The following is a 12,101-nucleotide window of genomic DNA, read 5'->3' as shown; positions in this document are numbered from 1 at the left end:
TATATATATATATTTACAAAATTCTACTGCATTTCTTTTCTCCCAAGAAGTGCTGGTGGTCCAGGGCTTCCTTTCCTTGTCATGCTTTTATCTCCACAACAATCCTGAGAGAGGAAACTAGGCTGACAGGTTTCATTGCTGGGATTTGAACCTGGGACTGGAGTCCAAGCACTGCTGCTACTATTCTCATGCTTTAAAAGGGTGGGGTGGGGTAGGGAGTGGGGCAATCAGAAAGGAACATCCCAAAGTACCTGCTTGAGATTGATGGAAGGCTTGTTTGGGGAAAACAAGCTGCAGAAGGGAGGGGACCGAACAGGAAATAGGACGGACCTGGTGTGAAATGGATGTGCATTCGCATGCATGCTTCATGAACCTCACCTGTCCATGCAACGTTGATTCCCTGGTGAGAAATGCGGCGAAGCGTCCAGATTTAAAACACCTCACTGTTCTGTATAGCATGTGCCTTCCACATGAAAGCTGTGAGGTTCTGGCAGGTCCACAACTGAGGTGATTGGATCTCAGGAGATGGCTATGGCCATAGGGCCAGGTGTGAGTGCATTTCCCTAAATCCACCTATCCTTACAGGTGGCTCTAGCTATCTTTGTTAGAGCTCTGTGGTGCTTGCTGAGCCAAAGCAAGGTGATCTAATAGGCCCAGCAGGCAATTGGCAGGCCTCCCAATAACCCCAGCTAGCTATTTGAAGCCCTGGGCTGACGTATGTCCTGACCTCTTTCCTGCCCTGCCATCTCCCTTCCTGGCACCACAATTGAGCGGGCAGCCAGAGTTGGGGGAGGAGGGTTCCCCCTTCTCTCCAGAAGTCCCAATTCTGGCACAGAGTCCTCTGGGAGGGGGAAAAGACCTTTTCCCAGCAGCACTGTATTAGGAATTCATTCATATATTTTATTTCATTCAATATCCCACCATTACATCACTAAACCCATATATAGGTACTCTTTTTTCCCCCAGCTTAACCATGCAACAGCCTTGCAGCTTTACCTTTACAACTCAAAGTAAATATCTTCAGAGGGTATAAATGTTAGATGCACCTTCATACACAATATTCATTGGCATGACAATCGACATGGCATGTTTCTGTCGGACAAAAACAAACAAACCGAAGTTATTGCATGACCACCGCCCTGTGGGCTGTTTTGCACTGCATGGCCGGTGGTGAAGCAGTGAAGGGCCAAAGGCCGCAGCTATGTCCTGTAGGTCAGGGCTTCTTAAACTTTCTACCCCCAGGGCCCACTTGAGAAGGCTGAAAGTTACTGAGGCCCATCAGCCACTAAATGGTGCCGCAGGGACAGAGCCAATCACAACATGGCAGCAGGTGAAAGCAGAGTTTGGTCTTGTATCAGTCAACTAGCAGGAACTGACTTTGCTTTGTGTTTGATACCTAATCTGTCTCTGGAAATGGCTGCGTTATTTGCCACAGCCTTTTCCTTCAACCCCTCCTCTGGCCCTTTTCCCTCAGAGAAGAGAAAACCTCCTCCCCACATGAATGTCTCTGTCTCCCAGCCCCCTTTACTCAGCTTCTGTATGTGTCATGTGGGGATGTAGTTGTGACAGAAATCTTGTCCTTTGCTTTCGGCTGCAAAATGTATTTTAACTGTGTCTTTCCAAGGATAATACATAAAGCTGATTGAAAATAAATGAATCACTAGATTATGGAAAAGCAATAAGGCGCATAGCTAAATATAATATAGAAGGGAATGTGGCAGGATGCATAAAATTAATGACATGTTGTAGCAATGCCGCTTAATCTCTGTAAAGTTAGCATCTGCGCATGGGCAAAGGGCATCCCTTTAGGACCATCTTGCAAGTCTAGGCAAAACTCCAGTGAGACTGGCCATGGGCTAACCAATGTTCACCTGCACATGGACTTTGGTTGAGACTGAGTGCATAATGTGGGGATGAAAATGTACTATGCTATGTTGTGACTTGGTGAACTCTAGGATGTGTGTGTGAGACTTTCCTAATGCAATTTGAAAGCGGACAGCTCCTAGACCAAACTCCCAACTATGCCTGGGGTGTGTCATTAGCAGGAAACCGGGGCTTGCTCTCAGAACAATGTCCTGACCTAGGAGTGGCACCGTGGGCCGGAGTGATAAGCTTGGTCTGTTTATACATGGGCACCGAGATGGCCGAGATCAAGCCAGCCACCAAGAGTATATTGTCTGCAGTTACACTCGTAGTCAGTCCAGGGTTTGGGAACGGGGGCCTTCCTTTCCTCTTCGAGGCCTTGCCTTTGCTGGATGGGTCTGGGCCAAATTGATTGTACGAGGTCTAAAGATGCAGTTTTCAGTAATTTGTATGCTAAACTGGACAATACCACTTCAGACTGGGAATGAAGACTCCCGTGACTGAATGCCCTGCACATAGAAATCTATAGCGAAAGGAAAGGATCTAACCTACTTTTCTTCTTGATATGCTAATTTTCTATGTGCAGGAATTCCTTTGCATCTCACCTGGTCTTCCTTGGAGCCTTGACCAGCTCCCCAGATTTGCAGTGTGGAAAATATACTGCCAGGAGGAGCAGATGGCTCAGAAGTGGAAGCACCATTGCAGGGAATTGGTTGCTTACAGTTGTGTGCTTTGCCCTGAGAAGATGGAAACTTGGAGGGAGGCTATCCCTTCTTTATCAGAGAGCACCCAACAGGGTTCAACGAAAAGAGAGAGGCATATATATTTTCTGTCTTTGTCTTGAATGGCACAAGTAGGGCTGGATAAGCATTCTACCAACTCGTTCTGCACCAGAAATAATTCTAAAATACAATACTCCGCTTCCAGTAAGTAAGAGAAGTGCAAAGAGCTACACAAGATACTAATACACCACCCTCTCTTACCCATGGAAATCCACCTCAGCCAATATTTGCAAACTTGGGAACTAGAAACGTGCTTTAAAAAGAAAGAAAAGAAAGCAGAGAGGTCCAATTTTGGGGTAGGCGTGTGGTTTCTAGGAATAAGTCATCTTACCGATGTGAACAAATTATTGGCCCTTATAATGGTGAGGAATGAGGTTTTGGTGGAGGGCAATGGATTTTCTTCATGCCTCATAAGGACTAGGAACTTATAGAGACGTAAACTTTTGTAGACTGCATTCCACTTCGTCAGTTGCAAGGAATTAGGATTGGGAAAGGGATCCTTTTCTTCACCCAGGCCTAGGACTTTGTTGCCAAGTGCTGGCACAGCGTAAAAGGTAAGACATTATTCCGAAGTGTTTCCAAAACATTGTCACTTCTTGCAGTCTTACCGTGTCAGAATCAGGTAAGGATGGTTGGAGTAGCCCCAACTGTGTCCAGACTAGAAGGGAAACGTGGGTAAGAAATGGCCCAGAATGGATTTCCAATTTATATAGGTTGAAAACCCCAGAATGCAGTTGCCGTTTGTTCAAAGTAGAAACCGGCTGATTATAAAACCTGGACTGGTTTGGATTGAGATTTTCCAATGGATTTTGGAACCTGTCACCAGTTCAAAATTGGGTTTTCCTTGAAAAACAGCCTTTTGGGTTGTATTCTCACTCCATGCTGAAGTGTTCTTCTGGCTGACAGGATAAATCTGGTCTCAGGTCTTCATATGACAGCTTTCTTTGCTTCTGGCTCCATCAGTAGAGTCCAGCTGCCACACCTCTTCCGGCTCCTGTACTGCTGCCACAAGCAGCTGACAGCCACCCCCAAGACCCCGGACCCCAGCAAGACCCACCCCAGGACAGACAACACAGAGCCAGGAGGGTCACGGACACCAGCCACACCAGTGGCAGCCAGGCCAATGATGCTCATCAGCAGCCCAAAGGGAAGCAGGCAGTCTCGGCAGGAGGCCTCCACACCTCCCGTGATGGTGCTTATGAGGCGGGGGTCCAGGGGCAAGGCCGAGCGCTCCAGGAAAACCTCTTCCCTCTCCATGTTGACCCTCACACGGTCATAAGGCACGGTTGGGAGGGGGGCAGCAGTATCCATCCTAGGGAGGAAAATCAGGGAAATAAGAGCATAATAAGAGTCCTGGTGGATTAGATTTGGATTTTAATTTTTTAACTATTTTATTCTCAGTTTATATGCTTTGCCTTGTTGGTCACTTTGAGCACCCCCAGTCTTGAAGGTGAAAAGCAGACAGAAAATCCCCATACAAGCACACACACACACACACACACACACACACACACACACACGGGAAGAGAGGGAGGGGGAGAGAGGGGGCGGAGAGAGGCTGGTAACCATTTAGGAGACAGAATGCTGGACTGAATGGATCTTGCTATAATCCAGCAATGTGCTGATATATCTGTGAAAAACACATAGCCTGTAGAGAAGCAAGTCTGAAAACTATTGTAAGTACAGTGGTACCTCGGGTTACATACGCTTCCGGTTACAGACTCCACTAACCCAGAAATACCTTGGGTTAAGAACTTTGCTTCAGGATGAGAACAGAAATCGTGCTCTGGCGGGGCAGTGGCAGCGGGAGGCTCCATTAGCTAAAGTGGTACCTCAGGTTAAGAACAGTTTCGGGTTAAGAACGGACCTCCAGAATGAATTAAGTTCTTAACCTGAGGTACCACTGTACAGAAAAATATGGGGTTGTATCTAACCAAGTTCTACTCAGCCACTGAAATTAATAGACCTTCGTCATCATGTCCATTAACTTAAAGGTGTCAGCTCTCTATCACAGTGCTTGTATACAACACTAGGTAGGAATGAAGAGAGAGGTAACAGTCTGAAGATATTTGGTAAGGGTGAAGACAGATGTTACATCACAAGGATGAAAACAAATGTAACATTCTAAGGTGGATTGGGTTTCCATGCACATCTGCTGTGAGTGTGTTTTCCAGACCATCAAAACCATTTCTACCACATTTAGGACACGTATGCCCGTCTTCTTGTTTAGCTGATCATTGAAATGTTTTATTCCCCAAGCCATGTGGAAAAGGATGTCCTGTATGTCAGCAGTTGGTTTGGAAAAGAAGAGAGGAATTCTTATCAGGCTCTATCTGGGAGGTTGCATGTGTGGAGAGAGAGAGAATGAGAGGAGACAGAATTGCTTTGCACTGCCCAGAAAGCAGCTTTAGATTACATATGAAGATAATCTTTTGAGCTGAGACAAAGAGCCCAGGACTGGAACACGTTCTCAAGGGAAAGTGTCGAGGTGCTTTTTTAAAAAAAAGAGATATAAAGAAGGTGGACTTCAGGAGGAGCTAGGAAAGGAATAGGGCAGGGGTAGGCAAACTAAGGCCCGGAGGCCGGATGCGGCCCAGTCGCCTTCTCAATCCAGCCCATGGATGGTCCGAGAATCAGCATGTTTTTACATGAGTGGAATGTGTGCTTTTATTTAAAATGCATCCCTGGGTTATTTGTGGGGCATAGGAATTCCTTCATATATATTTTTTCAAAATATAGTCTGCCCCCCCAAAAGGTCTGAGGATCAGTGGACTGGCCCCCTGCTGAAAAAGTTTGCTGACCCCTGGAATAGGGGTTGCCATAGTGATCAGAAAAACAACAGCCTAGCCCATGCTCCTCTCCCTTTAACATAAGTTTGAGCTATAGAAGACAAAGCTTTTTAAAATCTAAACTGGCAACAACTGCTTCAAGTCAAACTGCTGATGTACAGCCAGCAGCTCTGGGGGTCAGCTGAAGAGTTTGCAGTCCAGAGAGAGTAAAATTCTTGAGGATTTCTAACAATGAGTTGGTAGTTGCCAGTTTTTGAAGCTGCTGCTGTAGCAGACTGTATATTTTTATTTCCATGCATCACAAAACCTCCTCTGCTAAGTTCTACACATCCCACAGCCACTAAAAACACAAAGTAAAAGGACAGTTCCTCATTGGTCACTTGGCATCATTAATTGCGTAAAGTGGCCAGCTTTTTAAAGCTGCCTTTAACAGCTGTCCAGCAGACTGAACCAATAGGTGGAACGTCTTTGTGTCAATGAGATACAGAGATGGGGAATTGTGGCACCTGGGGAATTCCTGTCTTCTGGCTGAAAGAGTTCCTAGGTGTTTTTTTTTTATAAAATGAACCAGGCAGTATAACCACAATAAAAACACTAATTTTAAGTCAATCAAATGGCAAAAGTACAAAGCACAGCGACATTATAAGTTTAAAGCCCAGGAGACAGCATAAAAGCAGTAAATGCCTGATGTGTTTGGTTTTTTTAAAGTGTTTTAGCAGAGATGGAATTGGGTGGATTTCCCTGGGGGGTAGAATCCACAAGTGCCACAATCAGCAAAGCCCAGCCCCTGAGTCCTGCTAATCAGATATTTACAAATATCTGAAACCAGAGTCCCCTGAAAAGCTGGAAATAAAGTTTAATCTAAACCTTTATAAATTTGCCGAACCTGAATACAGAATGTAATACACTTCTATATATTATCTATTTGTGCCATGAACAAAAATGAGACATCAGTTATTGCTCTTTTATCTCTGTGTCCGCCCACCCATCCTCCATCCCTCTGCCTCACTCCAGTCTATAGAGGTTTGTTTCCTTATAGTTATGACCTTACCTATTGCCAAAGAATTCAACACAGCTTTCATTTGAGGAAAGCCGCCTTGAGTTATTTGGCAAAAGGTGGAGTTACCATTACTACACCATAAAATCCAGCCCAACAACCTGCCCTGCTCCTCTACAAATAGTATTAACATTCGTATCAAATCTCTAAATACAAACTGACAATGTAAGGAAATAAAACACAGTCAGGGTAGCAGAAATCATAAAAGATCACTGAGGCACCTTGCATAGATTAAAGCACCTTGCATATATTCCTAAAAACTCTCCAGTTTGATTACAGGTTTTCTTTGTTGACTATAAGACTGGCACGTTTAAAAGATCCCCTTCGCTCGGCCTGCTCTTGAGCCTTTTCTGATCTGCTGAAATTGGCAGGCAACCCCTGTGTAGAATGGTCAACTGATGCAGACTGAGCTGCCGTGTGATACTGGTGGTAAGTTGGCAACCAATAACCCAAGATGAACAACGCCCCACGCAACCACACACACACACAAACCTCCCACCCCACAGCACCCCAACGCACAAGTCTGGCAAACAGCAACTCATTTCCAAATGTATACTCTGTAGGGTTGCCAATGAACCTGGGGGGAAACTGCTCCCATTTCTGCAGAAATGAGCTGGAGGGTTTTTTCATAACATGGAATAAACCTGATCACCTTGATGCACATCAGTAGCTGCAGAGGGAGATTCAAAGGTTGGCAACCCTTAAAACTATTGAGCTTCCCCAAAGTAGCATCCCTTAAAAATATGCTTCCTTCCAGGGCGATCTGACCATAGCTGTCAACGTTTCCCTTTTGTAAGCGAAATTCTCTTATTCCGAATAGGATTCCTCGCAAGAAAAGGGAAAAGTTGACAGCTATGGATCTGACTGAGCCATTCACTCTGCTCCCCTCAAGATAATTCAACCGTTACCCCTTTCTTACCTCAAAAAAGAGTTTTGGTGGTAGTGTTCTTTTTTTAGTATTATTTCCCCATTCCTTCAGTGTACCAGGCCTGCTCACGATCAATCCTTTGTTTCTGTCCTCCTTCCACTGCAAAATCCCCACCCCAAGTCTGTGTTCTTGGGGTCAGTTTGTCTCCTCTGCTGCCAGCCTGGCTGCTCAGGACCTCAAATTTGGTTCCCACCCCCACCCTCATTTATTTTAATGTCTATCAATGCAGGGACACGGATGATGGAATGATAAGGAGGCAATTAGAGAGTTCCTGTAACTTAGTAGGCACTGGAGAAACTTGGATGCAGGACACGGGACATGCACACAGCACATTGTACGCCTCAGGTACACACCCAGCCATTCAGAATGTGCTGTAAATAAATAAATGAACAGAACCCATTCAGTCACCTGTCATTTATATATGTGTGCGTGCGCGCAGGCACACATTATTAGGAAGGAACTCCTGATAAGCTTCCATGAATTCTCCAGGGGGGAAAAAACAGTTTGAAAACCACAGCTTTAGAAGACAGCCACATCCTCACAATACATTTAAAACACATGGCTTCACTCCCCTTGCCCAAATTCCTGGGAACTGTAGTTTACCCTTCGCAGAGAGACAGCTCCCGGCATCCTTACAAAACTACAGTTCCAAGGGTTCTGTGCATGTGTGTGTGCGAAGCTATGTGCTTTCAGCGTGGTTTAAACGTATGAAGGAGATGTGACCTATATTCCTCGTTCCATGGAGCTCTGATGATGCAAGCCAGGCTTAATCTGAGCTGGATGGGAGAGAAATTTTAATTCAGTTCATATTTAAAGCCGAATTCATCCAATTTGCACTTTCTGAAACGAGAGGAGAACCAAAACATAGCCACCCTCCAAAATTCGCACTCATCCAAATTCTGCGATGTACCAGTAGTTCTCCAAACCAAACAATGCTTACCGAAACGCGTGTATTAGGGGGAAATGTGCATAAAATGCATATATTCATGAAAACAACAAACAAAAATGAATTATACTGGGAGAAATTGCTTGCAAATAGTCAAAACTGCATATACAAAGATGTGCTTATCGGGATAGAGTTGCACTAAAATCTGAATGATTTTAATGAGTATTATTTTTTAAAAATCACAAATTGCTGCACTAAACTGGAGTACAGTGGTACCTCGGGTTAAGAACTTAATTCGTTCTGGAAGTCTGTTCTTAACCTGAAACTGTTCTTAACCTGAAGCACCACTTTAGCTAATGGGGCCTCCCGCTGCCGCCGTGCCACCGCCGCACGATTTCTGTTCTCATCCTGAAGCAAAGTTCTTAACCCAAGGTACTATTTCTGGGTTAGCGGAGTCTGTAACCTGAAGCGCCTGTAACCTGAGGTACCACTGTACTGAATTTAAGGTTGGCGGGAAAAAGAGAACTGAGACAACAGAAATTTGACAGATCCTTCCAGCCCCGCTAACCAGGACTCAGCCATAAGACTGTAGGTTAGTATGTGGAACACAGTATGTGAAAGAGCTCCAGAGCCCCTGCAAGGAAGATGATGAGACAACAGGTGAAGGCATAATCCTATCTCTCTGCCTGAGATCCGGACCTACAGAGTAGTTGGAGTGGACAATACTGGGCCCCTAGATGGACAAAGAGTCTGACCACGTATACAGTAGCTTCCCAAGTTCCTGTACATGGTCTCTCTCATACCTCAAGGCTAAAGACTGCCCACCTTTACTGCACAACACTGTGGAGAGGCTGATATGAGAAGGGGTACCCTCTGTTCTAGAGTCAGGTCATCATCCTGGGCTCCGTCTCCATCTCTCATGTCATAACAAGGCCAAGAGGACTTATGGGTCCCTTCTGGACTACCTGCTTTTGAACATCTGTAGGGTTCCCATATTTTAAAAAGTAAAGACCAGGACACCCCAAAAATTGTTGTTTGTCCTGATTTGTTTACAGAAAGCTCATATGATGTTGGCTGTTAAATTATCATTCCTTTTTACCTGTTTGTGAGGAGATTAGCTGACAGTCGCATCAGAATAAGTGCCACCCTGCACTTTCCTTATCTGAAAAAGTCCGATCTTTCGGGGAAGCCAGTTTGTTGCACAAGACCTCCCAATCAACTATAACCACACAACCTGAATTTCCCAGGATGTGATCGAATCTGAGCCAGGGAAAAGTGATAGCCTAAGGAAGTGCCCCAAGGCAGAACACACACACTCTATACCTTTAAAGCACATTCTTCCCCTTAAAGAACTAGGGTGTTGTAGTTTGCCCCTCAAGTAATTACCGTACAACTTCCAGAAACCCTTAACAAACTACAGTACCCAGAATTCTTTGAGGGGGGGGATTGTGCATTGAATGTGCTTTGAAGGTACACAGCCTAAGTCAGTTTCCAGGTGCTACTTTGCAGGACAATTCACTCTTTTGTTTCCTAGTGGTTCTACCTCACTTGCTCTAAAGCAGAAATAGAAATTCACTAAGGGGCCATCTTTTTTATGCTGCAAGCCTTCTCCCCGTTCCCTTTGTGAGGGGTTGAGGTTTTGGGGTGATCACTCTCTCTGTCTCTCCCTCCCCTCACACACAATTGAATCCTGACAAGATTAATTTTGACACTAATACTGCTTTACTGGCCGATCTGGATGGGCAAAGCGGATTGAACATATGGCTGAGGACAGCAAGGGACAGACAAATTAGCCATGGCCCATTGCAATTAGCCACCAGAGTGGGGTGGGTGGGTGTTATGAGGCGGTCAGAGACTATGTAACACCATTGGGAAAGGAGTGCTCCCTACTGGTTAGAGAAGGGGGGGGAAGGCTGGGAACTAGGAATTCCTGGGGAGGAGTTTGACCTAAAGAATGAGAGAAATTAACATAAGACTGACTCTTCTTGAAAGAGGGAACACAAACAGCAGGTAGTGACCACAAGGAACACCAAGGTTTTCCAGGTGAGGCATTATGGGATAGGAGCCATAGGGAGCCACGACTTGAGTGGAAACCAAGAGTCTGAGAGCCCAACACTAGGCCTTTTTGTAGTCCTCTTGAGATCAATAGCCTGACAGAAAAAGGTGATTGAATCCCAAGGTATCTCCAGGCGGTTTCTACTTTCCAGTGAGATTCGGTCACATATAAGCAGATCCACATTGTGGAATTAAGATCCCACTCTTATGCAACAGAACCACTTCCCCACTTACAATAAGGGGGGGGGGGGGATGCAGTGGTGAGATAACAGTTGCTCTAACACAACTTTGTCTAGCCTCCCAGCAGGCAAATAATGCTCAGTAAAACACCTCACCTGGAAGAGACAGCCAGGCATCATTATCCTGTGCTGGTGGTGTGCAGCTTTTGATAAGATTAAAAATCTGATTTTCAGGACCTGAACCTGTGGGTATTATTTCTGAGCTCCTTGGAGAATAAAGGTGGGATATAAATGTCATCAATCCATCAATGAACAGTCGGACCCAATAGTTCTTCATTGCACTTACTCATATAGTCTGCCAATATGTTTATTCCATTTACATCCAGCTTACCTTCAAAGAGCTCCATGCAATAACATTCCCCACTGCCATTTTATCCCCGCAACCCTATGAGCCAGGTTAGGCGGAGAAGTAGAGATGATTATCACCTAATATGCTTCACAAATGATAGGGAATTTGAATCCAGGTCTCTCTGAACTTTGTTCTGTATTCTAAACAGCACTATACCACCCTGGCTTTGTCTTATCCGTCCATCCCCTGCGTTGCTTTTTGTTTGTATTCACACACCCCTTTTGCTCTTGTCAACCTTTCCACACCCTCCCACTACTTTTGTCTATATTTATTAGAGCTCTGTTTTTAAATATACACTCCTTCTGATGCTTGCCCCCATCCTATCCAGGGGTTGCGTATGACATCTTCAGCACCAAAGTCTATCCAAACTTTCCCCCTGGATATACAGCTTATGCGAAATATAATAATGTTATATCGTATTGGATTAATGCTACGGTAGTTTACAATTAGAAATTTTAACATAGCATTTAAAAAGCTGACAATCATAGAAGTCTAAGACCATATAGCAATCAACTAAACCTAGCAATTGAAAGTAACTGCAATGTCCCTGCCAACTCTGCGAATCTATGGCTCTATGGCTTCTTCTTCCTCTTCTTCTTCTTTGGCGATCACTCATAGCCAAGTAAGATTGTCTTCCATAAACATGGTTTTAACAATGAGTCCATAAGTGACTGTGGAGGCCAATTTTGGATCCACACGTCTTTCCACAGTGGGGACATTGGTTTCAGGGTGGGAGTTGATCACGGTGTGGATTTGCCAAGCGTGCCTTCCTCTTAGCACGTTTCTCCCTTGCATCCTAAGTTTGAGTGTCTTCAAAGCCCATGACACCTTTGGTAAAGGCTGTTCTCCAACTGGAGTGCTTGCAGACACTAGGAAAGGGTTGCCATATGCCAGCCATAAGCAGTGTCTGGGCGGAAATCAAAAACATGTCTGGCAGTGTCGTTCTTTGCAATTTGCCAAAAAAGCAAAATTGAACTAAAAATTTAAAAAGCTCCACAACTCTTCACTTTTTGAATTAAGGCAACCCTACACTAGGAAGGAAGGGCTGTGGCTCAAGTAGCAGCACATCTACTTTACGTTCGGAAGGTCCTGGGTTCAATTTCCCAGTATGTCCAGGTAGGGATGGGAATGCCCCTTAATCTGAATTCTTGGA

The 12,101-nt window shown here is 44.9% G+C and overlaps 1 long non-coding RNA gene across 1 annotated transcript; it reads right to left on the bottom strand.

Annotated features, from left to right (window-relative positions):
* Nucleotides 1-2,661: 2,661 nt before the first annotated feature.
* LOC308460973 lies at nt 2,662-7,836 on the bottom strand. Its single transcript, XR_013978768.1, has 2 exons — nt 7,411-7,836; nt 2,662-3,957 (listed from the first exon to the last, which is right to left on the bottom strand). It is a non-coding gene; the product is annotated as an uncharacterized lncRNA (long non-coding RNA).
* Nucleotides 7,837-12,101: the final 4,265 nt, after the last annotated feature.

This window comes from Podarcis pityusensis (assembly GCF_964106645.2).
Source record: "Podarcis pityusensis genome assembly, chromosome: 13".
In the NCBI taxonomy this organism is placed as follows: Eukaryota; Metazoa; Chordata; class Lepidosauria; order Squamata; family Lacertidae; genus Podarcis; species Podarcis pityusensis.
Note: the sequence above shows the minus strand (reverse complement) of the source record. Positions and strands in the feature narration are given on the sequence as shown.